The 10,628-nt window shown below is 39.6% G+C and overlaps 1 protein-coding gene across 4 annotated transcripts in view; it reads left to right on the top strand.

Moving 5' to 3' along the window:
* CCNY (cyclin Y) overlaps positions 1-10,628 on the top strand; it is a 133,662-nt gene that overhangs the window by 79,119 nt on the left and 43,915 nt on the right. The window lies entirely within an intron of this gene.

Raw genomic sequence — 10,628 nt, 5'->3', positions numbered from 1 at the left:
AGTAATGTTTATTATGATTTATCTCACTGAATTAAGTCCTGCGTATACATCTAAAAATCATTAATAAATCTTGGTTTTTCTTCTGACAGATTTAGGTGGGGAAGCCTGTGTTATGAAAGCACTTGATCCAGAAACAGGGAAAGCTAAATGACAATTCAATTAATGTGACCTGCAGTTTGCTAATCTCTGTGCACTTTTCCATTAAGCCGTGCTGCTCTGTAACACCTCGGGAGAAACAATAAAATGCTTTTTTTTGTGATTAATTGTCCAGGGAAGCGGTGAACATGGAGTCCTATCTGCGAGTAATTTGGACTGATTGTGGCTAAGGCAATACCGCGCGCACCTAGGAATCTGATTGATTTCTGCTAATTGCTGCATGCTCCCTGCAATACAAAAAATGGATACCAATCAGCCATTGTAAATAGCTTTAATTGTCTCCTCGTTTGTTTTTTTCCATCGAATTCAGAGAAGGCAGCAACCGTCTGTCTTCGTTAGATTTTTTTACAGAAAAGGAAATAGAGTTGTTAGAGGTCATTTCTAGAACAATAGAAAACCTTTTTTTTTTTTCTTGCTGACCATGGAGAAAAACATGAAAAAGTCCCTCATTCCCCAGAATAGGGCACCGGATGTACTAGGATCAGGAGTTGCAATTACAGATTTCTCTTGCAGTGCCACCTTCTGGTTAAATCTGGTATCTCAGGGTGACCAGGCATTACAGTGGAAGGGAATTGACTTGTAGTCAATCAGCACATATGGATGTGAAAAGTAATACAAAATTCACCACATTTACATTGAATTCTTATATCATAGATCTCTGCTGTTTATTTTGGAACCACATCCACTTATTCTTCTTAGAAATGACTGACTTTTTGTGCAGTCTCTTCACAGATTTCTCTTCTTATTGCGTTGCATTGCCTGCTTCCAGCTCCAGTAATGCTGTAACTAGCAGCAGGATGAGTCTGATGAAGAGAAATCGATGGGATCTGCCCCATAGATAATAAAAAGTGGACATACAGAAAAGGATGCCACACCTAACAGGTGAAAGACTCCAAAATGATTTTAATTTTTCACAATTTAATTACATAAAAACAGAGAACGCGTTTCAGGGCAACGATCCCCCTTCTTCATCAGGGCTTACAGTAGTGAAGTGAGCTCTTGAAAGGACTCAAAGCACTCGAACCAGAACAATCTATATTAGGTCTGATTTTTAACTCTCCTGTTGGACGGCAAATATACAATAGGACACACTGCGTAAATGATGCAGTACAGTAAATTTAAAGCAGAAATGTCAATTTCTGTGTGACTTGTGATGTGAAGATATTATAATCCGGTCTATACTCACAGATCAGAAGAACTATGGCTCCACTTCTCCACCACCTGCTTTCACCAGAACTTTAAACTATTTTAAAAATATATCATTATCTCGGCAGGAGGCAATGAAATGCAAAAATCTTCTTTTTAAAAAAAAATCTCATTTGCAGTTCTTCTTCGATAATTTGAACGTCCGTGAGATGGGAATTCATCTTGACAGCTCAATTAGGGGCCTCCTTTACAAAATGATTACAGATAGGAATAAACGCTGTATAAGATTTCCTTTCATCGTATTAAGCTGGTTAATTGTGTGCACAGCCACGCCAGCTGATAGAAGGGAGAAGGAAATGTATCTTTTGGTTAATGTATTGCTTCCATGATTAATACTAAAAAAAACTGATCACAGAGGAAGGATTATTTCTCCAATATACCAATATACACTGCTGAAATCAGGTGCTTTTTGATAAGTTGGGGTTGAAATAATTGTCTGTTAATGTAATAAGGTTAATGCGTATCTATGTGTAGTGTTTCAGTTGCCAATAAATGTAGGTAGGAACATTTCAATTAAAGACAAACTCCAGCCAGAACCTGTTTTTTTGTATAGTTCCAGAGAACAGAAGAGTTGGTTTTAATTGCTGTCTTCCTGTTGAGGATATCTTCCTTTATTACCTGTCCCTGTCACACCCAGTGGCATTGTTTCATACATTGTGGCCCCTGTGCCAGATCAGATACCATGGCTTCAGGACCCGACTTCACAAACCGTCTTGCACACCTATGTATGCAGGGGTAGTGTCAGGGTGTGTGCATTTGTGTGCGTTTGTATATGTGTGTGTGTGTGTATATGTGTGTGTATGTGTATATATATATATATATTTATATGTACAGTCATGTGAAACATTATGTACAACCTATGTACACCCCATGACATGCAACACCTCATAGAAGTTGCATGGTCAAATATGTTGAAAAATTCAACAAATAGATAAAGGTGATATACTTATATAATAACACAGGGAAAAAAATTCCTCCTTAATCATTTATTCAACAAAAATATCAATGAATGTAATGGCGTGTGGTGGAAAAAGTAAGTATGCCTTTGCAATCAAAATCTAGTATTGCCCCCTGTAGAAGGAATGACAACTTTTAGGTGTTTTGTGTTAGTGCATACCAGTCTCTGACATCGAATCAGTTTTCAACAATTTCTCCATGCAAAATTCCTTGAGTTGCAAGATGTTTGTGGGTTTCCTTGCATCAAAATCCCCTTTAGAAAATAAAATAATTTAGAGCATGAAAATGAATATATCATGTCAATTTTATTGCTAATTAGTTCAAGTATATCAATTGTATCAGTAGTCACTGTTTGAATCAAAATCCAAGTTTGCTGTTTAGTGTTGAAAAAATCAACAATTTCCACTTGGTGTACCTATTCACATGAATGTATATATGTATGTTAGTATATGTGTGTGTGTGTATGCATGCATCCCAGAGCAGTGTCATCTGGCTTCATCATGTGAGCAGACATCACATGATGGTCCTGATTTCTCAAGCGTGAAATGTGGGGACTTAAAAGTCCCTGCTGAAAAGTAGGTTTGAGTGAGAAAGAAGTATGGGATATTTCATATTTCTAAAAAATAAGTCAAGGCAACTGGACTTGCTGTATTTTTCTTGAAGATGTTTCACTGGACATTCGACCAGCTTTCTCAATTCAGAATGACTGAATTAATTCTGAATTGAGAAAGCTGGTTTGATGTCCAGTGAAAAGTCTTCAAGAAAAATACAGCAAGTCCAGTTGCCTTGACTTATTTTTTACAGATATACCATGACCTGAATGTATGAGAACCTTCACAGACTGGGATATTTTGATTTTTGATTATTTTGCAAAGGGCGGTCTTATGGGCCCCCAGGGTAAGGGAATCAGTTGTAGATTTGACCTCAGAGATGATTTTTTCTATGCCCGTGCTTACACCCGGACACATCTGACAGAAGCTGTTACCCTTCTCCACTTAACTACAAAATGGTGTTTTTATTGCTCTTTGGGTCCACAAACAGCCCTGGTTCACATCTGAGCGATTTTATGTGCTTTTCTAGAAGTGCTTAAATCCTCGACATGAGGACTCCCACTGCATCCTGTAGTGGCAGTTCACACTTGAGTGCTGTGTTGCTGCTTGTCCCAGCAAAGAAGACCTTTTTGGTCCTTGAGCGTGCATTTTTCCCCCCATAGACTTCAATGAAAACATTTGAAAATGCGTGAAACAAGCATTTTTTGCGTTTATTTTGCATGTTTTCTAAACTAATTACCAGTCTCCGACTCTTCGTAACCCTAGAGTTTGTAAGAAAATGGAGGAAGCAGGATGGTTTATAAGACTGGTGAGGTCAAGAACCATTCTGTATGACCACATATGAACTGCTGCCATGAAAGATGTCATAGAGGACTTAGCAGAAGATAGCTTTGATAGCACAACAACAGATTACAGCACCACACAGGAAAACTGCTTTCCACTGGCTTACATCATGATTTTACATTTACTTACACTTTAACACAAGCAGGTAATTGTGAACCCACTGTCCATTGGACAGTGCAGTTCACAAATGAAGGTACAGAGCCAATGAAATTGGCTCTTTACCATATGATCACTGTGACAAATGACAACGATAACTAAATGTAGATAATGGCTGCAGTTTGCAGCTTTCTCTCCCTTTCACTGTACAATGTCAGCAGTACAATGTCAGCAATGCCAGCAGTACAATGCCAGCAGTACAATGTCACAGAGCCCCATGTCAATGTCTAATTGCCACAGTGCCAGCCTGCCGTCCCCATCCACGTGTGATTGCCACAGTGCCAGCTTGCCAGTCCCAAAGGCCAGTAGTGCCAGTGCAAGTGCCACACAGTACCAGTGCCAGCCCACAGTGTCATCATGTAGTTATAGCCCCAATGTAGCCGAATACATTTTGGCCTAAATGTATAAAGAAAGACTATTTCTTTGCAATGTTTCATAACATATTGTAGGAAAAACTGTTTTTAGTCAAACTTTTTGATACTTTTTTTACATAATAAAAAAAAACCCAGTGATGAGCAAATACCACCAAAATAATACTCTATCTGTCCCAAAAAAATTATATAAAATTAATTTGGGTATGGCGTTGCATGACTGAATCATTGTCAAAGTATCTCAGTGCTGGATACTGAAAAATGGCCTGGACAGGAAGGGGGGGTCTAACATGGCGGTCCTCAAACGGTTAAGCATCTGGAGCAGACCATCTTTTGTTGCCACACATACTTTTATTTTATGTGCATTATATTTCTGCTTACTCAGTAGACAGGCTGGTAATCCAGTACTGCTGAAATTGGAAGTATTAGATTACAGTGGTATAATGTCTATTGTATACACTTAGGACCTCCTGAATGCCCTTAAAAATGAACTAGAGAATCCGGCAACATTCCTGTCCACTGAGAGTGTTCTGGCACTATGACAAAGCTAATAAGATTCTTATTGTTAAAAAATAGACACATTCTATTTTCTTTATGTTTTAGTTCTATTTTTTCCTCATGATTTATTTTCCCACAATTTTATATATCTGTCCTAAGTGGAGCATTCTATAAGGGATATACCATTGACTTCCTCCAGTAAGTGGATGCATCTTCATTGGCGGTAGAAGTTTTCAAACACTCTTCCTGACTTTGAACAAGCAAGAATGACAGGAAAAGGCGTTTTCGGATCCTCTCTTCATAAGAATGTAAACATGTGTCCTTAATGACAAGAGCAAATCATCCATATCAACATGACACATATTTTTCAAAAGTGAGATCACAAGATTTTTTTAGAGAATGATTCAGACACTAGAAATTATTTTCATATGACTGAATTCATTTGATTTCACAAAACACTCCGTTGCAAGTTTTAGGTTGACAAATGACGATGGGTGATGTAATGGGTGAAATTTGAAGTCTTGCTGGAATTATGAAAATATGGTAATAAATTCTAAGTGATGCTATCCTTACCGGGTTATAATTTTCTAGTGTATTTCTGAAAATATAACTTTCTTGTACTTAGCATGTTGGTTCTTATTAAAGTGTATCTGTAGCAACTACTGACCAGTGTGCAGTTGTCTTTTACCTGCCTTAAGAGGTACCATTCATACCAAAGGTTTACTGTAACTAATTAAGAAGAATCAAACCTCAAATTCCTCAAAAGATATTAGAAGTCTGGGTGTGTCATTCCACTTGGTTTCATCCATAATCAAAATATCCCTTTAATATGGACGGACTTTAAAATGTAAATGATGAAGTAATGCGTGCACAGCAAATAGGTTTCTGGCAGAAACAATTGTTCATTTGGGCTATAATGGCTTTTGCTCATCTAGTCTCGATACTTCTATTACTAGCATATTTTATATGCAAGAATCAGGTGGCAAGAGAGGCCCCTGAATGGTTAGGGATTCAATACTGAGGTCCTAATGGCAACTCAAGAAATGATACAGCTATATATTTTCTGTTGGGGAGGGTAAATAAAGGTAGGGTTGGTCCATTAGTACCTTAGATATGTAGGTAGTGCAACAGCCTTTTTGAGCACCATATCGGTAACCATGCTGTCACTTATTTTCTTCTAGAGAAAATGTATACATGGATGTGAGAAAGTCCGTGCCATAGTTTTACAGTAATGTCGTAGTGTGTTTATAGAGTACATAGAGCAGTGTTTCTCAACTTGTGTAACCTCAGGACCCACATTTGTCCTTGGTCATTAGGTCATGGCCCATGTTGCACTGCCATGGAACGCACGACATTGTGGTACCGCAAGGTCCGATATGGGCAATAGAACTGTGGGTGAGAGATGCGTTTAGGGTGCCATTCAAATGAATGGCAATACAATGCACCTCTCACACCAGAACGCGTGGGAGTTGGGATTGCGTGGTACAGTGCGTTAATTGCACAAGACTGTGCACTTAATGCACTGTACTAGTGTGAATGGGTCCTCAAAAAACACTGACAGACACAACCTCACACACTCACAGACATTCTCATACACAGATATGAAATCCAAAAAAAAGAGGTGACAGGAGCCAGAATGTTACATCAATCCAGTCCAGGCACCTCTACAGGGCATGCAAGGGAGCAGTAAGCAATGCACGTATGGATGGAGCTCCCTCGCGCCCATACCCCCACCCCACCTCATGCTGACACTCGGCACCGGGCAGCATATTTTGAATGGCTGCTTGGCGCAAGAACTGACAGTGCTGCGCTAGGGGGAGGCTGAGGAGCCTCTCACCTAGAAAAGTGGAAGGCATGCGGGGGCCCACTGAACACAAAGTCCCGACCCACTTTTGGGTCACGACCTACCAGTTGAGAACCAAGGACATAGAGGATGGAAAATGCCTAAAGCAAAAGTATTCTTGATGCCTACATCTACCAATCCTTTGATTCACTTTCATAGCTGCTGTTGGAAGCTGATTGGTTGCATTAGCCAATGTTTCTCTGGAACAATGGGCTTCATTTATCAACGCTTATGAATTTTCTGCCTGCTGCCCTCAGCAGCCAACCAGAATCTTCCTTTTAGCGTCAAAATTTCTGAGGCAAAATGACAGGACTGAATTTAAGTGATGTAATTGCTGTTAGATATTTGATATATATAGCCAGCTATTTATACATTTGTTCTAGAGAATGTTGGTTTCGAAGGTAAAATAGCTGCCTTCGCTCTGTGTAGGCAGCAGGTCAAAAGTAATAACAAGCATTTCTTTTTTTAAACTACTCTCTCTAGTTATACTTGTTAAAAGTCCTCTGAGAGCTGTAGAAGGGGAAAATAATGTTTGTTATCCTATCCACTGTATATTAATTAAAGCGTTAGTCATCCAACATTAACCTATATATATGATGGCTGCTGATTCACTATGGTCCCTGGTGTTTGTTTTTTACGTCAGTCAGCGGTTTTCCTTCAGTACTGATTTGTCATGGTTGGTTCTGGCAGCTTTTTTCTTCATTCTTGCGATGAGTCACTTGGTGTGTTCCCAAGGAGCTTTACAGGGGCCAGGATCTGCTTTTCATCTACGACATTACATTGACTCCATGGAAACCTCTTTGTTCAGTTTCTGTTTCCACAAGTAAATTCAGAATACCAGAAGACAATAATGAGAGTTCCTATGATCACATATGCATGCATTTCTTGGAGGAATACATCAGCCGAACGGGAAAACGCTGATGCTGTCTGGTGCCAGTTTTCATCCTCGTATATCTTGTGCATTTGTATTCTCAAGCCCTTATTGGCTTTGGATTTTAGCCTATGTAACAGTGTGTTAACTTGTTCCAGCATATTTGTCCTCCTCTCCTCTGTTATTTCTTTCTTCAGTTTCTGGCCTAAGTAGAGTGCTCACTTTGTGACCTGATGACACCATACCTTTTAGCTAGCTCTCATTTACAGGGACTGTCCCTCATTTGAAACCAAATTACTGTACTCTGTCAATTTTTCTTCCTCAGTTGTTCCTCTTTTTCATCTAATGTACAGATATCTATGTTCTATTTAACTACCAAAAGTGTTATTCTGAATAAGAATGTATCTCATTGCTTAATTATCCTGTTACTATTTAAAAAATCCAGTGTAAAGGAAAACTATTGGTGAAAAAAGACAATTCTGGGTATAGCCAATCATTTTGGCAAATACATTCTTAACAGTCCACAGGGGTGTGCCCATTGCCTAAATACATTATAGTGGAAGGGGTCTCACTTTCAGAAAGTAAAAAGGTATGGGTGACACCCTGTCACTTTCCAGTGAGGACACAAATAGCAATATGAACCCAAAAGGGTTCTACTTCTAACCTTCCCATACAGAATCAGAGAAAGATTGTTGGATTTTAGAGTAAACCTGTACTGGTACAGGAAAAAAAAAACTTTCTGAGTAAATCACCTGGAACAAGCACGCTCATTAGAAAGAGTGAAGTCAGAACATTGTTGATTTTCAGGTTGCCAATTAAGTTGTAGGTTGCCTAAAGATTGGAGATGTTTTTTAATTCCTGAAGAGCTAGCCCAATTACCTACTATACAAGGTTTGCCTTAAAATATACTGTAAAAGAAAGTGGGCAGGTGAACTAGGCGGGGCTAGAAGGTGAAAAAAGTCCTACTTCTGTTCCAATGAAGACTTGCCTCCCACACTAGGGAATTGAGCTTCTGAGACCTCAATTGTCACATGATATGTAACCCTGATACACACTACCCTAAAGACTTTGTTAATGGAAGATACAAGTAGGTGAGTGCATAGGTGGAATTTTAGAGTCTGTCTGCTTAAGACTGCAATTAAGCAGACAGAGTTGTAGCTCTGTGCTGTTATCTCTCTGAAAGGTTCTCGGAACCCCTGGGAGTAGAACACCTGAGTGTATATGGATTAGAGAATGGAGGCTGATGAAAGTAAATAGGATGTGTCCTGTACTTTTACATCAGCTTCCATTAGGCAGTGTAGAGGGTGTACTGTCCATAGGGCTCAATGAACCCTTCAGATTGCTTCTGGATGCTTCACTTGATTCAGCCAGAGTTTGTAGTAGTTGGAACTCTAATGTCTCTTTATATGTGCCCATTAGCTTCTATCTTCCATACCCTATACTTGTTGTGGTAATTGGCTATACTCTTTCAGTGAGAACAGAAAAGACTATACCTTTTCATGAGTGCTGGGTCCTGGGTTATTATAACATTTTACACTAACAGGTAATGATTGGAAAGAAAGTAGCATCTATAATGGCTTTTAGAACATTATCTTCCTGCAGATACTACGGTGGTCTGTTTGTATGTGGCACTGCCAGTTAGTTCATGGATTGGGAAGTGGCTAAAGGGGGGTTAATGCTCCAGCAAGAATGTGCACTTCTAAGCCTGAGATGTTCATTTTTACCTTGACATGTTTTTTGACTTGCTGATAAATTTCCACATGTGTTTAAAGAGACACTGTCACCTTGCCAATGCAAGTGCAATGTGACAGTGTCTGTGAAAAGGGCATCCCCCAGCCCCCATTTACTTACCTATGCACCTTTACAGCTGGGGAACTAGGGAAGTGATGTTACTGCCTTCCTGATTTGCTGGCACATCTAATCTCAGTGCCAGTTGCAGAGGAGGTACTACAAGGGAGCACACGTAAGGAGAACATAAGGGAGTTGGGGGGTGCCCTTTCCAGAGGCACAAGTGCCCTGCATGGGCAAGGTGACAGTGTCTCTTTAAGGCTAGTTTCCTTTTTGCTGCAGAAGAACAAATTAGCCTTTTATCACACCTGCCCTGCACTAGAAAATTAATGATAAAAGCCGTGGTGTGTGGGTGTGAATGCAAAAGAACACCAGAAATCCCCTACTGTCTGTTACTCCTACTGAGAGATCTGTCTTAAAAGAAAACCTTGTCTACTCTTTGTACATATCATTGCTTACCTGGTGTTTACTCCCTTGCCTGTTGTCCCACTGTATTTATAATGACTTAAAGTAACATTAAAGTTAAAAATTCCCCCCTCCCCCCTATGCTGGTGTAAGGACTTACCTTAAATGATGTCTTTGGATCCGATCATCTTCTTCTTTCCAGTAGTTTTCAGGAGTCCCTGTAGCGCTGGTGCCAGTCTCTGATCCAGCGCTGACAGCTGTGTCTGCCTGTCCCACAGAGTCTGTGCGGGTGCAAGCTGCTTGCATTGACTTACCTTGTGTCTCTCCTCTTCTCCCTGCCGAAGATCTCTACTGCGCCCGCCCCATCATCCTTCACGGCCGCTCGAGAATCTTCAGATCTTCGGACGGGAGCAGAAGGTTTAATTCTACTTTAATAACACATTTTGTCAGAATTCTGGACAATTGAATTTGGGCATATTATAAAAAAATTGCTTAAGCAAGGTTACTTTTGGTAAAAATGGATGTATCAAAAGCATTGATCGATCCAGAGATAAAACCAGTAACAATTATGTTAATTAATTGTGTTAAATTTTTACACAAACATTTGAGCTTAGTTTCGACTCCATTGGTCATCGAAGTCACTTGGTGGCCACCCATCCTATTAAAGTGTATGTATAACCAAACTATTTTTTCTTAGTTTTCTGTGAAGATACCCTCTCCCTATGTTTTTTCATCATATTCTCAGTCTGTATTGCCCAGGTTTGTGTCAGGTGTACTTACAGTGTATGCAAACCTATGTATATCCCTCTAGCCATATGGATTGTGACTATTAAGAGTAAGCAGTCACTTCGTATATCACAATAAACATTTTAAATACTTTTTAATTTTTTTTTACTCATGTGAGGTGATGTCGTCTTTTCTTCCGCACTGCATGGTCAAATATGTCACTGGTGTGTGTTTCTTATACTTTGTTCAGACCCGCA

Source organism: Nanorana parkeri, unplaced genomic scaffold, assembly GCF_000935625.1.
Source record: "Nanorana parkeri isolate BGI_ZX_2015 unplaced genomic scaffold, ASM93562v1 scaffold84, whole genome shotgun sequence".
NCBI lineage: Eukaryota > Metazoa > Chordata > Amphibia > Anura > Dicroglossidae > Nanorana > Nanorana parkeri.
The sequence above is the reverse complement of the archived record's forward strand: the minus strand, read 5'-3'. Positions and strand labels throughout refer to the sequence as shown.